This window comes from Hyperoodon ampullatus (assembly GCF_949752795.1).
Source record: "Hyperoodon ampullatus genome assembly, chromosome: 7".
NCBI classification, from domain to species: Eukaryota; Metazoa; Chordata; class Mammalia; order Artiodactyla; family Ziphiidae; genus Hyperoodon; species Hyperoodon ampullatus.
Genome location: NC_136920.1, coordinates 89333994 through 89352868, shown reverse-complemented (window position 1 = coordinate 89352868; position 18875 = coordinate 89333994).

Genomic DNA, 18875 nt, shown 5'->3' with positions numbered 1-18875 from the left:
GGTGGGTCCCCTACATGAGAACGAGTTCCGTTCCAAGAACGCGTTCGTAAGTCCAACAAAGTTAGCCTAGGTACCCAACTGACACAATCGGCTATATAGTACTGTACTGTAATAGGTTTATAATACTTTTCACACAAATAATAACATAAAAAACATAAAAAATAAAGAAAACTTTTTTTTTTTTGGCCACACCATGTGGCATGTGGAATCTTTGTTCACCGACCAGGGATCAAACCCATGCCCCCTGCACTGGAAGCGTGGAGTCTTAACCACTGGACCGCCAGGGAAGTCCCAAACACTTTTAATCTTACAGTACAGCACCTTGAAAAGTACAGTAGTACAGTACAACAGCTGGCATACAGGGGTTGGCATCGAGTGAACAGGCAAGAAGAGTTACTGACTGGAGGAGGGAGAGGAGGTGTGAGACGGTAGAGCTGAAGGATCGTCAGCAGTAGGAGACAGAGGGCAAGCTGCAGTTTCACTCATGCCTGATGTCGAAGGAACGCATGTTCGCATCTTTGAAAGTTCGCAACTTGAAGGTTCATCTGTAGGGGACTTACTGTAATGACCTAGGCAGGCGCCCACACAGGCAGAGGGCTCATTTCTGCCTCAGAAATAGGCCCTCATATCCTTAGCCATCCTCTCAGCCGTGTGGTCATCTTTCCCTCCTTGGTTATCAATCAAGGCATAAATACTTAATTTGTGCCTGGGTCTGGAGGATGGTGGGAGAAGTTGCTACCTTGGTCCCTGATCTAAAGGTGCCAATCTGATTCGAGAAGGAGCTGACAAACTTGAGATGTTTCAGGGAGTCAGGGAACCCAGGCTCAGTCCCACAGAAGCCCTGTGATAGAGTTTAGCTGGGTTCATAGGGGCAGCGGGGGCTGGGCAAGTACTGGAGGGCCCTGAAACGTGGGCAGAAGCATGTAGATGGACTGACACAGTCAGCCAAGGGGACCCTTTATGGTTTCCTGAACAAGGAAATTGCATGATGGATGTGGTGTATTGGGTGAGGCGGACTGACAGACTGTGTAAGAAAGTAAGAGTGTGGGACCTAAGTTCAAGGCTTGGGTCAACCACTTAATAGCTGTATGGGTGACACCGGCGAGTTATCTGACCTCTCTCTTGGGTTTCCCATTTGCAAAAACAAAGCCTAGCTTCCAGGTTTGTCGTGAAGCTACCAGGTGACATATGTAAGGCCACTTGCTACAAATGTATGGATTACCATGACTGCAATGGGTGTGGGGACGATGCGCCCTGCAGGAAGGGGACTAGCTGGGGACAGGCAGGCAGGGACAAGGGCAGGGATGCAAGTGGGGAGCTCTGGAATCCGCTTCCTCCCGCTGCCTTCCTCTGCTGCAGGCCGGGTAGAAAGCGTCCCGTCCTGTGGACTTGAACCCTCTCTTGGGCTAAAACTGACCGTAAGAGGCAGACAGCTGAGCAGATCAGGGAGTGACAGAACATGAGTGGATGTACAAATAGACAAGATGAACGATTCCCATTGTATACACAAGAGGCTTTGCTAACACTCAGCCAATTAGAAAACTAATCTAAACAGCCACCAGCTTCCAGTCTCTCCAGAGCTCCTTCAAACAGCTGTTTAGTCTGCACTGCTGCGGCTCCCAGCAAGTGCCCTGGGTCTGCTCCTGGGTCCAGTTCCCCACTTGAGCCTCAAGGGCTCCTCAATAGCAAAGGATCGTGTCTTTTCCACCCCCTGGACTCCCTCTAGGGTCCCACTGCTATTTGAGCTGTGCTCCTGTGTCCCCATCTCTGAAAGCCCTGCCCGGTGCCCCAAATACAGGGACCGGTCTAGCCCTGCACATGTCATATATTGCCCTTCATCTGGGAGACAGAGAATGACGGGATAGGAGCAAAGGCTTTGAAGTCTGACAAATTTGAGTCCAAAACCTCCTAGATCTCTCACGGCTGTGATCTCTCTGAGGCTCTGTTCCCTAACCTAGAGAGAAGATAGGAATTGTACCTCCTAAATAGGGATTAAAAGCAAGCATATATAAAAGAACCTAGCACAGTACCTGGCACACTATAAGCGCATATAAGTACACTACATTTGCCATTACTGTTATAACTGTCATTATTGTTGACTGTGAGTTGCCTTAGGGCAGGAAACCATTGGACTTTGGGGTCAGGCAGTCTCTCAGATGGTCCTGGACAATCCCTGTGTCCTGGTATTCACAGCCCTGTGTAATCCCCTCCCTTGAGCCTGGGAGGGCCCTGTAACTTGCTTCTAACCAATACCATATGGCAAAGGTGATGCAATGTCACTTCTATCATTAGGTTACATGAAGTTGTGACTTCCGACTTGCTAGGCAGCTCTGTTGCTTCCAGCTTGTGCGCTGCTGGAGAAGCCCTAAGGCGAGGGCTGAGAGCAGCCTCTGGCTGAGGATAAGCTGGCAGCTGAGGTCCTCAATCCAACAACCTTCGATGAACTGAATTCTGCCTGCTATCACGTGAGCTTGGAAAGGGATCCTTCAGACGAGGCTCCAGCCCTGGTCAAAGCTGTGCTCAGACTCCTGGCCCACAGAAACCATGAGATAACGGGTATTGTTTTAAGCCACTGAGTTTTATGGTAATTTGTTGCACAGAAATAAAGAACTAATATAATTTCTTTGTGTTTCTAGCACAGCACTTGGCACAGAGTAGCAGTCAAGTGTGGGCTGAGTGGATGGATGAAAGAATGGTGGTTACAGGTAAACTCATCAGGATCTGAGGAAGGTCTGGCTGGGCTAGACCCAAAAAGTGGGCTCCTCCCCAGACCTGCTACCTATATCTTTTGTTCCTTTCTCTCCCTCACCTATGACCTGAGGTCCCTCTTCCGTTCTCCAGTCCTTGGGACCTTTCCCTGCCTCTAGTTCCTGCGTTTAGTCATTCTCTCTGAATTTTTATTTTCTTCCTTAAAAAACAAAAACAAAAAACAATCCAGCTCTCTCTAAAATATCTGACCCTGGTGAACTGAATAATTTCTGATGGAAAGCAGTCTTGTCCAGAAGCCTCTTACCCACCCTGCTTAGGAATGCGGTTGCTGCAGATATTAAAACAGACCTGCAGACATCTGCAATGAGTGGGGAGCTCGTGCCAGGAATGACCTCAGCCTGAACAGCAGGACTTTTACCTATGAAAAGCTGCTGCTCTGGTCTGGACCACAACAAGACTCTCCCTTCTCCAAACCCTTCCCCTTCAAGGTACCCCATGCTGCTCCCCTAGTTTAATGCCTGAGCCATAACTTCCTGCCCAAGGCTGCTACAAAAGTCAGGAGGGCGGTGCCATCAGGCCCGCTAGAGAGGATGCTGTGGGTCCCTTTGTCCAAGCGGCTCCAAGTGGCTTTGGCTGAAGCATGTGGCCTCATGGCTGGCAGCCCTCCTTTCCTCTTCTCTCCTCCTGACCCCACTCTTCCCCTCCAGACAGCCGAGAGGGACCCTGTTCAGGTGGAGAGGTATCAGGCTTCATTGCTCTGCAGGAGGCACCCTCTCAGGGGAGGCCAGGGCTCTGGGGGCAGAAACCAGAGACTGGAAACCCTCATTCTGAAGGCTTCTCACTGTGTAGCTGTGTAGCTGAACTCCCACCCGGGCCTTGAATTTTGCCCTAATTCAGCTCCTGAGGCTGAATCTGGACATGTCCAAGATGAAGCAGAAACCCTTGTCAATGATCGGATTTCCCTCTTCTGCTGAGAAGCTCCGAGAACTAGGAGAATCCCAACCTCCAAACTCAGCAACCTAATCCTTGACAGTCCTGATAATCATAACTAATATTTGCCTAACCCATTCCCGTATGCTAGATACATTTATGTATGCTACTTCTCACAAGAATCCTGCAGTATTTTTAGCTCCATTTAACAGATGAATGAATCGTGGCTCAGAAAGACTGTCATGTTTTCCCAGTTAAATAGTGGACAAGACTAGGAATCTAAAGCACGGTCTGTTGACCCAGAGCCCCGTGCTCTTCCCACTGCTGGGCTCACCTTGCCCCGCCCCCATCTGTAATTGCTCATTCACCTCTAATTTTGCATCTTATTTGTGCGTTGATCACTTTATGTTGAAATGGACACACTGTATTGCCCAATTCCTGCCCCTTTCACCTTAATCTTGGCCTATGCCAGCCTCTAGAAAGCTGGATTGAGTGGCTTCATCCAAAGTAGCATTGGCCTGACCCCTGGCCTTCAAATCTAGAGACCCGGGTTCGAAATTCTGCCACTGACACTAATGAGGGGTGTGACTTTGAGTGGGTTACCTCACTTTTCTAGGTATTATAATGTGAAAGGCACAAACTGGATGCTCTTTGAGGTCACTTCTTGCTCTGACACTGTATGTTCTTTGACTCAGTTTCAGGTTGGCCTCCCTTTTGGGGAGGGACAATTTCCCAAGTCACTGGGAAAATGACTCAGCCCATTGCCATCTGGAGCTTGGGCTGGGAGTAGGGAGCACTTAGCCAGCTGCTCCGAAGACCACAGGAGGATGCTGTCCCCCACTCCACCCCAGCTGGTCCCTCCATTCTTGGCTCCTTTTTCCAGCCTTCCGTGACATCAATGTGATCTCTTTCAGGTTAGAATACAAGCTCTTAAAGGCCTCTGTCCTTGACTGTCATTGACCCATGATTACTGCCCTACCCAGGTACCACGCCAGACAGGCTGGCACTCCACTGATCTCACAGGATGTCTGTGAGCTTGGGATGAAGGTTATCCCAATCCCCATGCTTGGGGAGACCCCGGGGGCCCTGCAGCTGCCCACAGCTGTCCGGCTGAACAATACAGAGTCTGTCACGTCTCCAGCTGAGCCTCTTTTAGAGGGTATTAGGGTTGCAGTGTTAACTGGAGGCATCTCAGCTGCTTCCTGCTCCTTGGATCCCCGCACAGATTCCTAAGCAAAGACAATCCGTCCAGCTCTGTGTCCAATCACAACCCCAGAAGTTGGGGGTGGAGCACTGAAGAGCTTCATCATCATCACAGAGCAAGGAGACAAACTTCCTAGGCTGGAAGGGGCTCCCAGGGTCAAGTGTGCCCGGGTCTCTTCCTCCAGGCACAGAGGCAGAAGCGTGGCTCAGTTTCCAGAAATCTTTGGATGCTTTTGTGGCCTCCTAGGTCACTCTTTCAGAATTTAATCACTGACAACCACCTTCCCCATAGTCAAACTATTTGCACAAACTACCTGTGCTACTGACACTAGTTCACCCCTCCACATCGGCAAGACGTAGCCTCCTGCCTGTCTCCCGAGCTCAGCTCTTCCTTCATTACCAAGCACGGCAAATGCTGTCCCCCAAGCATGCCCACCTGCCCCCATTTCCACAACACCCTTAGTCCTTCTCTGGACTTCAGGTCTCCAGTGTAAGACTTATCTTCTCCCCAGAACTGCTATGAGTGATACCAGGAGACTCTAGCTAGTCTGTTTATTCCCATGGTTCTTTCTCTGCTGCTTCCTCAATGCTAAGTGCTTACTTGATCATTTTTGCCAATGCACTCAGCTTCGCGGTATCTTCTCTCAGTTTTGTTTTCATGCTCATGTCAGTGTCTGTCCCACCCGCTCATAAACCGGGAGCCCCCTCTGGAGTACAGACCAGTTCTCCTCCTTCCCCTCTGAACTGTCGTCGGTGCTCACATTTCTGCCTATTGACCCTCAGGAAGTTCCACCTGAGAGCTACCCTCTGACTACAGTTCAAGCCCATTTCCTGTTGGGTTGGGGCCTGGAAATATGACAAGGTTTTGGCTGGCTGCCCACAGACTGGCTGGTTCCCAAGGCCAATTTGGGGAGATGAAGGGGAAAATGACTCTTCTGACATAAATAGTGTTCCAGAATGCACCAGCGTGGAAACAATGGCCCTCCTGCACTCCACTCACGCTCACCCTCTTCCTCACGCCAAGCATCCTGGCCTGCCAAGATGGCTGTGCTCCTACGGCATCCTGGAGGGAAAATTACTCAGGGCAGTTGGCCCCAGCGACGTGTGGAAGGGAAGAGCCTGGGCAGGGGACACGCAGAGGACCAGCAAAGGCAAGACACAAGCCAGGTGTCTAGCTCCACCCTCTGCTGCCTCCACAAACAGGGGTTTCTTTAGGACTTGTCCTGAGTCTAAACGAAAAACAAGTTGGAGCAGAGATGAGGAGTAGGGTTTGCAGAGCAGAGTTTATAGGCGCTTGCGTGTTCTCAGTGGCTTCCTCCTCACACATTCCTCTGCATTTTTCCTTTTATTAACGTGGCATCTTTCCCAGGCCACTTTATGGAACCGCGTGTGTTTTTACTTATGCCCTGATTGGGTCTGATCGCGTCTCTCCCTCTGAAGAACCTTCAGATCTTGTTCAAGCCCTCCCCATGGGCCCTGCAAGGATGCGCTGGTCACCATGGGATCATGGGCTGACCTCTCCACCGAACCCCAAGGGCTCCGCTGTGTTTTTGACGACACCGGGCACTTTCCCGCAGGAGGGTCACACCTCACTTGGACCCGAAATGATACAGCCCAGTCTGACGACTCACCCAAATCTGAAATGACTTCTGGCTCTTGCCCTAAAAATCAAATCTGCCCCAGACGAGGAAGAGGAAGATTTACCACAATGAAGATTTTCCAAGGAATGTGCTCTAAGCCCTGAAGGCCATTGCCAGAGAGCAGATCTGATAGAACACAGCTTTCCAAGGACCTGGTTTCAAAGCATGGCCCGCATTTCTGGACAAACTTAGGAGTGTTTATCAAAAAAGACACTTGTTAGTTTCAGGAACTCTGCTCTTGGCCTTTTCCTCTTTGGACCATCAGTTCCAAGAAGACCAAGACCAAGGTCTGAAGTTGACCTACACTCTTTGAGCTCCATTTTATCAATGTTTCCCCATAGCGGTCTCCTGGTGTTTGGAAGACATTCTGTTTTGCTGAGACCTGAAGCAGCAGGCAGGATGGCCAGCCTGTGATCTTTGAAAACTTACTTGCCCTCTTGGAGCTGCATTTTCTTCCTCTGTGAAATGAGGAAAGTAATGCATTCTCTGGAGGGTTGTGAGAATTAAATGAACTAATGTTTGTAAGAGGCCTGGCACTTTGGAGGCATTCAGTAAATGGTAGGGACTTTTGTTACGAAGGAGGTAGGGACCTCTTTCTGAGAATCTGCTTTTGTTCCCTAAACCCTCCCTTTATTCGTCCTGGCCGTCTCCCGTCCCTCTCCCGTTGCAGCAGTCCTTCCTGAGATGTCTGTAGACAATATCAAACTCCTCGCTACGTTCTCAAGGGCAAGCGTCTCCGAGTCCTTTGGGAAATGTAGTTCTGAGATGATTTTCCTGTTGTCAGCAGGCTCTGGAATAGGCATTGGCCCAACAAGGCTTGATGTGGGAATCTTTCACAGGTACCGCTCATCTGGCTGGCAGATGTAGCTTTGCTGCAAGATATAGCTCTGTCTTCCAGATGGGAGGGTGCCTGGGAGTCCTGAGGTGGGACTGGTCTCTCTCTGCTTGGAGCCACTGTGGGGCATACTCTCGGGTCTGTCACCCTCTTCCAAACCCCCAAGTCCTTGAACCAACTTAGATGGAGCTGATTGTATCTTTGTCCCTCAAACCCACGTTCCAGCAATCAGCTGACCATCTCCTCATCTCTCCACCACCCCTGCCTTCCCCCAACACACACACACACACACACACACACACACACACACACACACTGGTATTTCCGGGGGAGAGGAGAGTAATACTGGGTAACAGCAGAGGATACACTGGATGTTTCTCCACCAGGTAGAGTTATATTCATTCCAACATTCTCTAGGAGGTGTAACAGGATACAGAGGGCTTCTCAGGTGAGGGTCCTCACAACAGAGGAGCCTTTTTCCTGAAGGAAGATGGGGGAGGGAGTAGGGGCCTGTGGCCCAGTTCTCCTCCCCTGGTAACCTGACACTGCAAGGCAGTGGTCCCTAAAGCTCCACCCCCAGAGTCCCACCTCTGCCTTGACAGGGTGGGAACGCACCCTGCCCATTGGCAGCTGTGGTCCAGCCTTATTTGAGTCGGGCTTGTTTGGGGACTTTTATGCTAAAATGCTCCCTTCCTCATCACTTCTGGTCAAAGCGCTTTGGGTCACAAGGGGCAGAAACCCATTCACATATAAAAAGTGGATAAAGGGACAGCTATTGGAGGACAAAGAGATTCCAAATAAGTGAAGTACCAGGCCTCATAGCTACAGAGTCTTCTGTCTCAACTTTTCTGTGTGTTACTTGGTTTGCCCTTGGTGTCACCAGAGGGCCCTGACTCAAGTCCTGGTTGAACGAGAAGTTTTAGTCCAGCCCCTCCAACTAAATGGCTGCAGAGTCTGTGCTTTTTTCTTTCAAACTCTTAAAAAGAAAAACAGATTGGCTGTGGTTCCGCCACAGTACCGGCTGGCCTTGGGCATTTACTCCTGGTCGAATGAGCCGTGGCTGAGGGGTGGAACAGGAGGTACAAAACACGTACAAGGTAGCAGAAGCTGAACATGGGGAAACAACTCTCTGAGAAGTAGACACATCCCTTCCGAGGTGTGTCTAACCCCCCATGTGGTTCTGGGGTTCGTCGAGGGACGGGTAACATCCATCCTCAGAGAATCCAACCATCTCAGGAGTGGATCTCGAAAGCTGGGGGGCAGGATCCCCACGGAAGGACTGTCACCTCCACAGCGCTCTGGGGACAGGGTGAAATTTCTCAACAGAGGGACACGTAAGATGGCGTCTTGTGAAAAGAGCCCTGGACGGGGAGCTGAGAGCCCCTGTTTCTGATTCCAGCTCTGCCGCTAACCCACGGAACGGCCTCGGGAAAATAGCCTTCACCCTCTGGGTCTTAGATTCTCCAGAAATTAAAAAATAATAATAAATAATAATAATAATAAATTTACAGTGTTGAGTTAAATAATCTTCAAGGCCCTTGCCAACCCCTAAGAATTCCTTACCCGACCCCGGCCCCAGCAATTTCCCAGAATGGAGCTCTCTGACCCGTGACTTTGGTGGGGTCTTTGCCAGCTACCTCTCTGTCATGACAAACCACCCATCCCTGGTGACTCGTCCTTGCCAGAAGCTTCCCAGCCTGGCCCTGAAGTCATCCAAGAAAACCCAGGCAGGGCGCCCCGTGGAGTAGGGTCAGGAATCCTCATTTCCAGAAGCAAATTTATTTCTGCGCTTTGGAGAAACTCAGGACAGGACCTGAGCTTTTGTTCTCTGACCTCACCAAGGAGGACAGGTGAGGACTCCTCTAACGGAACGTGTCCCAGCGGGGTCGTCAGGGCCTGTGAGGCCAGAGGGAGCTGTAGGAGAGGGTCAGCAAAAGCTGCAGAGGGCAAGGACTGTAAGTCACATGGAGTCAGAGAGGGAGAGCAGAAAACGTGGGTGGGTCCCAGGGGAAGAAGGCGGGGCAATTGGTTGTGCCTTTGGGCAGGAAGTGAATTACATTCAGAGAATATGAAAATGCCACACTAATCAGCACCTGTTCATCTGGGAGCCAGCAGGCCTGTGGCATCTGAGGTTGAGCCTGGCTTTGGGTCTCCCCAGGGGGAGGAAATACAGTACATTGAGATCCACTCAAGTGTTGAAAGAGGCCCTGGTCCTAAGTGAGGGGGAGAGAAGGAAGGTGCCCTCAGCCTCCATTGCTCCTTCCTGGCCCCAGATGGCCGGTTACACACCCCCCAGCCCCCAATCCCAGGCAGATGGCTGCAAATTCTGCAGGGGCCTCTGAGCATTCCCTTGGCTAATAGCTACATTCCAGAGCAGCATATGTTTCATCTCAAGCCCACAGGGTTTGCACTTCCAAGTGGAGCCAAAGAGAAAACCTTGGCCGGGCTGCACATGTCTTTGGAGAGGTGGGGATGCGGGAGGCCAGCAGGGAGGCGAGAGCTGTCATGTCCAAGAATATCTGAGCGAATGCAAAGCTAGGGCCAACATTGGCGACACCCTCCTTCCTAACTCAGAACTCCTCCAGGCACCTACCCAGGAGCCTGAGCGGCAGAGCCACGCCTCCAGCCTCATCCAAGTGCCTCTCACGTGCCTGCACATTCCTCCAACCTCTGGTTCCAGTTCTGTACCTTTGTCTCAACTCCTGCCCCTCCTGAATCGAGGGTTCATAGAGCATGGCTGTGTGGAGTGAGGAGGAAAAGAGGGTGCATCCTGATCTCTCTTTGTCCCTTAAAAAATGCCTGGACCTGACCTTCCCTTGCCCCATCTCCCTGCTCGGAAGGGTGAGCTCCCCTGGCCTTTGGCTGCTGAAAGGCACAAAGTCTGGAGGAGGATTCAGGAAGGATCCAGAGTTGGATGGAAAGAGACAGGAGGAGGAGGAGAAGGGGGGCGGGGCGAGGGGAGAGAGAAGAGGTCAGATGGGGGCTGAAGCTCGGAAGGGACCATAGCGGGCTTCGGGCTGGAAAAAGAGAGGCGGGGGTCTCCTCTGGTGGGTGGGGAAGGAGGGGGAGGGGCAGAGGTCCTCCGGGGTTCTGCTCTGTGGTAAGCCAAGGGATTTCTGACAGCAAAGTAAACTGTGGTGTGCTGAGTTTACCCAGCTCCAATAAGCAGTGTTTGGAGTGTTTAATGTTTCCTTCCCACCGAACTAGCTGACAAGCACTGAACTGCAGCCAGCCCTTGCAGTCTTTTGGGAAGGTAGAGTGTGGGGAGGTAAGGAGAGGGCTGTCAGCAAAGCCAGGGTCCCTGACACAACCCAGGAGGGGAGGCTTGGGTGGGAACTGGGAAGTCCAGCTAACACACACAGTCCTAAAATTCCCCATCAAGGAAAAGAACTACAAGTCACCCCCTTCATCCCACCTTCTCTCCACATCAGTCCCAGCCTGGCCCGCACACACAGCCCTCCTGCCCTTTACGTGGTCCGTTTTTCTCATTGTACTCTCTGTATTAAATGCTTGCCTAGGGGGGTACAGTGTCAAACAGCCGTGCATGTGTGGATAGAGGCAGAGGGCACACAGACCACAAAATAAATCAGGATGACACCAGAGCTCAGCGCCCAAGAACAAAGTAAACTAACCCTGGCATCATGCCCAGTACAATGTGCCAGTGGGTTTTGTGCTAAGTATGGACGAATGGGTGGAAATAGTAGGGAAAGATAGCTCTACGCTTCTTCAATCCAGGGAGGCTCCTGGGAAGAAACTGACTTCTGAAAGGCCCTTACAATGAAACGGAGGAGAAAAGTTCAGACAGAAAGCCATTTCAGGGAGTAGAATGAACAGAAGCACAAAGTAGTAGGTAAGAGAACCAGGTGGTGCATCCAGAAAGTGAGCACACACAAGGGCAGGGACCAGGTTAGGAGACGGCGGAGGTGGGGAAGGACAGAGTGAGCTGTGGGCACAGAGCCCGAAGCTGGTCCCAGCACAGTAGCAAAGGGTTCGTCCCCTGCAGTCCTGGGCTGCCGTTGCCCCCTTCCCATCCCACATGCAGGGAATTAGAGGTCACTCTGGACCTCTAGAGCAAAGAGAGGTGGACAAGTGATGGGGAAGAGGGAGGGGCTCATGGCCCCAAGACACAGCCCAGGCTGAGGTCCAGGATGTGTGATCCCCTTTGAGCTGTGGGCATGGAGCAGGGGACGGGGCCATGTTATAGGGGCAGGCCCAGCAAGGCATGGAGCAGCCTGGACCAGTAAGGTTAGAAAGACAAAAAGCAGAAAGTGGTTCACTGCTCCAGAGAAGGGGACCAGAGAGAGTGTGAGGATGCAGGTTGGGGTAACAATGGTGTGTATGGAGGTGTGTAAACGTGACACAGCTGCCAGGATAATTGTGCATCAACTCAGTCTAACTTAACTCAGACTCCTGAGTTACAACTCGTTCTCCTGTGCAAAAGTTCATTTGGGTTTTGCCACAAGATATTATGGAAAACCCACAGGAAATTTTTGGCCAACCCAATATTTTAAAATAACCCCCTAAAAGCAGAGAGGAGGGGTAGATTAGTAGCTTCAGATGGGCTCCAAGGAACACAAGGAGCTCCTGGGAAGCCAGCAGAGGGCGGGGAGAGGACGGGGGGGAGGTGGTGGGAGGGAGGATGCTCACAGCTGGCAGGGCCCCCATCCAGCTCCCCATCTCAACCAGAGCAGCTCTACATTATCTGCTGGATTTGTTTGCTTTTATGTAAGATTTCCTTGAAAGAAAGGCTTACTGTTGCAAGCCTGTAAAAGAAGAGTTTGAAAACCACTAAGGTATAATTTCTCTTGGGAGTTCCTACTGGCTATAAGAACTGTGATTCTATGAAGGAACATGCAGTGAACACATGCACCAACTTTAGGGCACAGTTCCCACATTCAAATATTCTGTCTCGCTGTCAGATCATTCTTTCTCTCTTTTTATTTTTTTTTGGTTCAGAAAAAATATGAGCCAGCACAAGCATTGTAACTCTCCTGTCTTTGCATTTGCTTCAGGAATGGGAGAAACAGCAGCGATTCCATCATTCCTCCAGCCTGTGCCCATGGCAGATATCACAAGTCAATAATAACACTCTCAGAGTAATAATTATCATAATAATATTGATAATAATAATAAAAACAACACAGTCTCAGGATCTGTCTAAACAGAGCATTCCAGGTGCCCACCCCAATCAGGAAGAGTCAGTACGTGAGCTGAAACCTCCCCGCTAGCCCAGACTTTGTTGGTGTCTGACTCCAAGAAAGCCAAGCTAAAAGGACCACCACCATCACTGCCCAGACCATCCTTCATGGCCTCCTGGACCCATAGGACAAGGCGCTGGCCCATAATTCCAACAGGAGATGAGGGCTGACCTTAACTTGGGAGGTAAGTGTTTTAAACTTGCCTGTTAACTGCCTGGGCCCTGGAGAAAGAGGCCTACGATGTAGGGGAAATACGGCCACTTCTTGTACCTTGCAATCTATTCGAGGTCCAGGGACAGTTACCATATATGACTTTGAACTCTAGATTTAATATCTTCAGACTGTCCCCATCTGTTTATTCTCTACAGTTACCAAGAAAGAGACTCAGGAAAAACTGTAAAGGACTTTGAACTTGTTTGAAGGGGAAGTATAAAATGGGGCCGAGACAAACTGGATTCCAAATCCTAAGCCAGCTTGGGAAAGATCAGTCTCTATAGGCGAGAAGTGTAGGGAGAAGGAAGAAGGAGCCTTGGAAGTATCTGGGAAGGGGGCACAGTAAATGAAATAAGACAAAAAAGATGGAAATAAGACAAAAAAGATGAAAATAAGGTGCTGAAGGGGATTTGATTCATGGTTTTTAACCTTTTGGGCTGCACCATGAAGCATGTGGGATCTTAGTTCCCTGACCAGGGATCGAACTCGTACCCCTGCAGTGGGAGCGTGGCGTTCTAAACACTGGACCGTCAGGGAAGTCCCTCATCTTTTTGAATAAGGCGAACTACCTTTTCAAAAGAAATCGAGGGACTTCCCTGGTGGTCCAGTGAGTAAGACTCCGTGCTCCCAGTACAGGGGGCCGGGGTGCGATCCCTGGTCGGGGAACTAGATCCCTCATGCATGCCGCAACTAAGAGATCGCGTGCCGCAGCTAAGGAGCCAGCGCAGCCAAAATAAATACATACATATATACATACTAAAAAAAAAAAAAAAAAAAAAAGAAGAAGAAGAAGAAAAGAAATCAAACGCAGACGCAGAATCCCAGGATGTAAACGGGTCAAAGGAGCTACTGTGGCTGAATGTGGCTCTGGTTGAATGTGGCTCCCTTCTGGTTCTGCTCCTACCCCCCCGGACTCAGGGCCATGTGGTCATTCCCGGGGGTCAGCAGGATGTCGACTCCAGAGCTCCCCACCTGCTTTGCTCCCCGCTTCTGTCCAGCATCTAGAATCATGTCTGGCACACGGAAGCCCCTCTGTGAGCACTTGTGGAATAAACGGATACACCGCAACTATGCTTTCTGTCAACACAGTTCACAAAGCACTTTCACAGGAGCTTTCTGGGCTAAATGTCAACTCTCACCCCACTTCTGTGCACTGTCTCAGCCGGGCCAGTCCCTCTGGAGCTGGGGGTACACCCAGCAGGTGTGACCTCTCCGTCTGGAGGGGCTCCAGATCCAGGGAACTTGAGGCTTCATCTGAGAAGCCTCATTCCTGCCCTGACTCGGTCACTGAGCTGTGACCCAGCCTAGAGACCCTCTGATTCCTCACCTCCGCCCCCTCTCCTCTGTGTGGACCATTAGCACAAACACCTTGGAGAAGCCTTGGGGAGAAGAGTTCCAGCAGGAAGCGGACGGTGTCCTGCAGAGCCCAGGGAGAGAAAGCCGTGCCACTCGTGGGAGTGAAGGGCCTCCGCCCCCTCAGACCCCCTCCCTAGCATCTCCCCCGCATCTTCTGGAAAATGATGCGGGTGTTCACTCCAGTTCCTCCAGGACCTGCTCCTTGTCCCTGGCACAAGTTTGCCAAGTTGGGGACATGCGAACAGTCCAGGTTCCCTATGGGGAGCCCAGGGGGGTGGAGCCAGACCTGGCTGGGCCTCCAGGTCATCCTGCCCTGGCCCCAGGGTTTAATAAACTCCAAGAGAGGTTTTCAAAGGCCACTTGATCTTCCCCATCAGGCAGCCCCTGTCTCCCTTTCAGAGCCGCGGGACTGGAAAGAAAAAACCACTCAATGAACAAGGGGGCCAGAGAAAGCCGAGCCACGGGGCACCTTCTATGAATTTCTGATGAGCACACGGTCTGACTCCTGGGTCCCGGCCCAGTGCAGTCAGGGATGTTAGTTTAAGTCATTTCGCACGGTTCACTGACTCTCTGAGAGCCGCTTGTCTCCAGCCTGGCCCTCTCTAACAAGCTCTTTTTACTTGGGGCTTCTCTGAGCAGAGACCTCAAACAATAGCAGCTTTCAAGGGGCTCGGCCCTCCTCTGGCAGCTTCCCTCTCCCACCCTGGCCCACTCTCCATCCTTCTCTCTGGCCTGCCCACCTGAACGTCCCACCCAGTCCAGGGCCTGACACAAAGTAGGGATTCAGGGAAAATTTGCCCCTCCCTCCCTTCCATCCTTCCTCCCTCCCTCCCTCCCTTCTTTCCTTCCTCCCTTCCTCCCTCCCTCCCTTCTTTCTTTCCTTCCTTCCTTCCTCCCTCCCTCCCTTATTTCCTTCTTTCCTTCCTTCCTTCCTCCCTCCCTCCCTTATTTCCTTCTTTCCTTCCTTCCTTCCTCCCTCCCTCCCTCCCTTATTTCCTTCTTTCCTTCCTTCCTTCCTCCCTCCCTCCCTCCCTTATTTCCTTCTTTCCTTCCTTCCTTCCTCCCTCCCTCCCTCCCTCCCTTATTTCCTTCTTTCCTTCCTTCCTTCCTTCCTCCCTCCCTCCCTCCCTCCCTTATTTCCTTCTTTCCTTCCTTCCTTCCTCCCTCCCTCCCTCCCTTTTCTTTCCTTCCTTCCTCCCTCCCTCCCTCCCTTCTTTCTTTCCTTCTTTCCTCCCTCCCTCCCTTATTTCCTTCTTTCCTTCCTTCCTCCCTCCCTCCCTCCCTCCCTTATTTCCTTCTTTCCTTCCTTCCTTCCTTCCTCCCTCCCTCCCTCCCTTATTTCCTTCTTTCCTTCCTTCCTCCCTCCCTCCCTCCCTCCCTTATTTCCTTCTTTCCTTCCTTCCTTCCTCCCTCCCTCTCTTCTTTCTTTCCTTCCTTCCTTCCTTCCTCCCTCCCTCCCTTTTTCCTTCTTTCCTTCCTTCCTCCCTCCCTCCCTCCCTCCCTTATTTCCTTCTTTCCTTCCTTCCTTCCTCCCTCCCTCCCTCCCTCCCTTCTTTCTTTCCTTCCTTCCTTCCTTCCTCCCTTCCTCCCTCACTTATTTCCTTCTTTCCTTCCTTCCTCCCTTCCTCCCTCACTTATTTCCTTCCTTCCTTCCTTCCTTCCTCCCGCCCTCCCTCCCTTCCATCCTTCCTCCACCTCCTCCTCCATGTCCTCGCCCTTCCTCCCCATGAGCGGGCACAGACTAAGTAGCCATGCTCTCAAGAGCGGGCCACCTTGTCACTGCACTACTTTGTGGCTGGCGCCCCCTGGGGTTGTGTGGTGGAGAGGCCCCAGCCAAGGGCATCTGGGCCTGTTGGGCTCCTCAGCCCTCTTGAAACTTCCAGCAATTTCCTCCTTGCTTTGCTCGGAGCCCTGGGGGCACTGGGGTTGCTGGGGCTGCGGGCCTGCTGGGGGCTGGTCCGGGCAGGTCCCTCTGGGCCCCACAGCAGGTGGGCGTGTCTCCCCGTTCCAGCTTCTTTTCATCCACCATCCCCTCTGTCACTGAGGGGATGAGGGCCAGCCGGCCTCCCCACCGCGGTGCCCTTGCTGGGTAATGGGTCTTCAGAAGAGACTCCTGGGGAACAAAAGATGCACTCAGCAGCAGACAGTCATCTACGTGTTTAGACTAAACCTCCGGCCAAAACAAACAAATAACCACCTAGAGGGGTGGGATAGGGAGGGTGGGAAGGAGGGAGACGCAAGAGGGAGGAGATATGGGAACATATGTATATGTATAACTGATTCACTTTGTTATAAAGCAGAAACTAACGCACCATTGTAAATCAATTATACTCCAATAAAGATGTAAAACAAACAAACAAACAAGCAAAGTTCTTATCAAGACCAGTCCCTATTTTGGCTTAATGAGAGCGTTGCCTTAACATTTGGATCCTTTGATGGTGACCTTTGACCGGGGGAGCTCCGGAAGGCTTTGGGCATTTGCTCTGGGAGAGGCTCTGCCCCACACCTAAGGCACCTGCCAGCACTTAAAGGTCTCCTCCCCAGGGCCTGGGTACCGCCTTCGGGGCCCAGGGTCGCTTCCCTTTCAAGAGTCCCAAGCCGGTGGGCTGTGCGTGTCCCTCCCAACCTCCCTCCCGTACCATCCCTGCCTCTCCCTACGTCGCACCCGTCACGTCTCCACCCCCCCGACGTTAATAACCCAGCTTCTTCAGGAAGTGAGGTTTCAGCAGCAGGTATGTGGCAAACTGAAGGCGCCATGGACCGGGGACGTGGGCCCCAGATCCCAGCTCTGCCTCAGCCACTGTCCGGCTCTGTGGCTGTGACTAGGCTCCCGTTCTCCACCATCACCTCCTTACAGGGGTGGGCCGGACCAGTGTTTCCTAGAGATGAATCCCCAGATGGCCAGGATCAGACTGCTCTGGATGACCCAGAGTTAAATAAGCAGCCTCCAAGTCCCCACCCAGATCCACAGAAGCAGGGCTTCTAAGGGTGGGACCCAGCCTGCATTTTCACACATGCTCTGGGTGTGTCCTGGGCCCCCTAAGGGTGGAGAACCACCGTCCTGGTCTGTTCTGAACTATAGCCTCCACCGAGAATCCACCTACGTGCTCAGTCTGAACTTTCTTGAGCTCTACTTGGGGCGGATTTTCTAGGAACTGAAAAAGGAGCCTTTGCACAGGCTCCTTACAAGGCCCTGGGAGGGGCCTTGGTAACTGTATTCCTACTTGTGAATTCTTTTACTTAAAGAGAACCTAACCACCACATAAGAAAAGCTCAAACCCCGAAAAACCTGGCCTGGCCCCTGGTTGAGCTAGTTGATCGGTGACTTTTTATAGGGTCTTAAGCCTAGGTCACACGCCCCCTCTGATGATAGGCTGTCTCCGGTTTCTCTTACATCCCTCTTCCCTCATACAGTCCAATATTCTTTGCCCAGTGAAAGCTATAACATCACCTCTAACAATCACTATGGTAATCCCAGAGGCCAAATTCCAATGACTCCAGAAAGAGAGAGGTGTGTCTCAGGCTGGCTGATGCCTCCACACCCAGGCTCTATTTTTTAAAAGAGTTTCATTCCCACGTGTTGGAACAGAAGGGGCCAGGTGGAGAAAGGCAGACCCAGTTTTTAAGCTAATCAGCCATTCTGCACATCAGACCAGACTTGGGTTCAAATCTTTACTTGGTCTTTATCAACGGAATGATGCTGGAGCCTGAGAGTTCTCTGCCACGAGGAGGTGATAGCCCTGCGTTCAGGGCTATGGGTAGGGTGGCGGAGACTGAAAGTAAAGGTCTTTCGTAGTCCATAAGTACTAACCAGTTGTAAGATATTGCCAATCAGGACATATTTAGGCAGAGAGGCCTTGAAACAATCTGTGGTCAAAGAGTTTGGGATACTTAATGTCATTGATGGTGCCCAAATCCTTCCAGGGCAGCTGCGTTGCAGAAGGGACACAGGCCCCCTGCTGGCTAAGCTCCCAGGGATAAGAGCTTACCCAGCACCGTGCCTCACTGTTGGCACTAAACAGACGTCCTGTCCTGCACTGCTTGCTTCCCCTTGGCCTGGGCCTTGGAGCTGGGCAGGGAAGCGGTGGAGGGGGGCAGGATGTGGGTGGAGAGCCTCTCCTCCCCCTCTACCCCCTGCAGCCCTTGGCAAATCAGGGGAAGAAAGAGGAAGAGGAGGAGGAAGCCACATCTGGTTTGATGAGGTTCCCAGCAGAGAGAGCAGGGCCCTGGGATGCCAGAGGAGAGGGCCCAGAGCTGGGGAGGAAGGGAAGCATGGGGTGCTGGCGTGGGCCCCGGCCAATCTGGGAGAAGAGAGCGAAAGTGGTTGGTACTGGGGCAAAGCAAATAAACAGAGTGGTTGAGACAATAATAATAAAGAGAAGAGTCATTGAAGTGAAGAATGGAGGTTGTGTCGCACCCAAGACAAACAGAAAATAAACGGCCAGTGGATACACTCTACAGATGTTTGGCACCGAGGCAGGACAGATTTAAGATGCGTGGAAGATGCCGCAGCCGACCAGGGCTCCACCAGCAGCAGCTGGAGAGCAGGTGGAGAGGAGCCCCAGCCAAAGGCCTTCGTGGCTGGAGGGGCGCCAACCCCAGAGGCCATTTCGCCCTCCTCCAGCCTCAGACAAGCCCGCCCCTTGCTGACCCCAACACGGCATCTGCACGTACCCAGTGGGAGAAGTAGAAGAAGGAGTCGTCCCTCCTGGGCCAGGCTGGGTCCCTGGGCAGGACGGCCTCCTACTTCCCAGCCCAGTTCCCTCCCTGCAAGAAGGACCTAGAATCCAC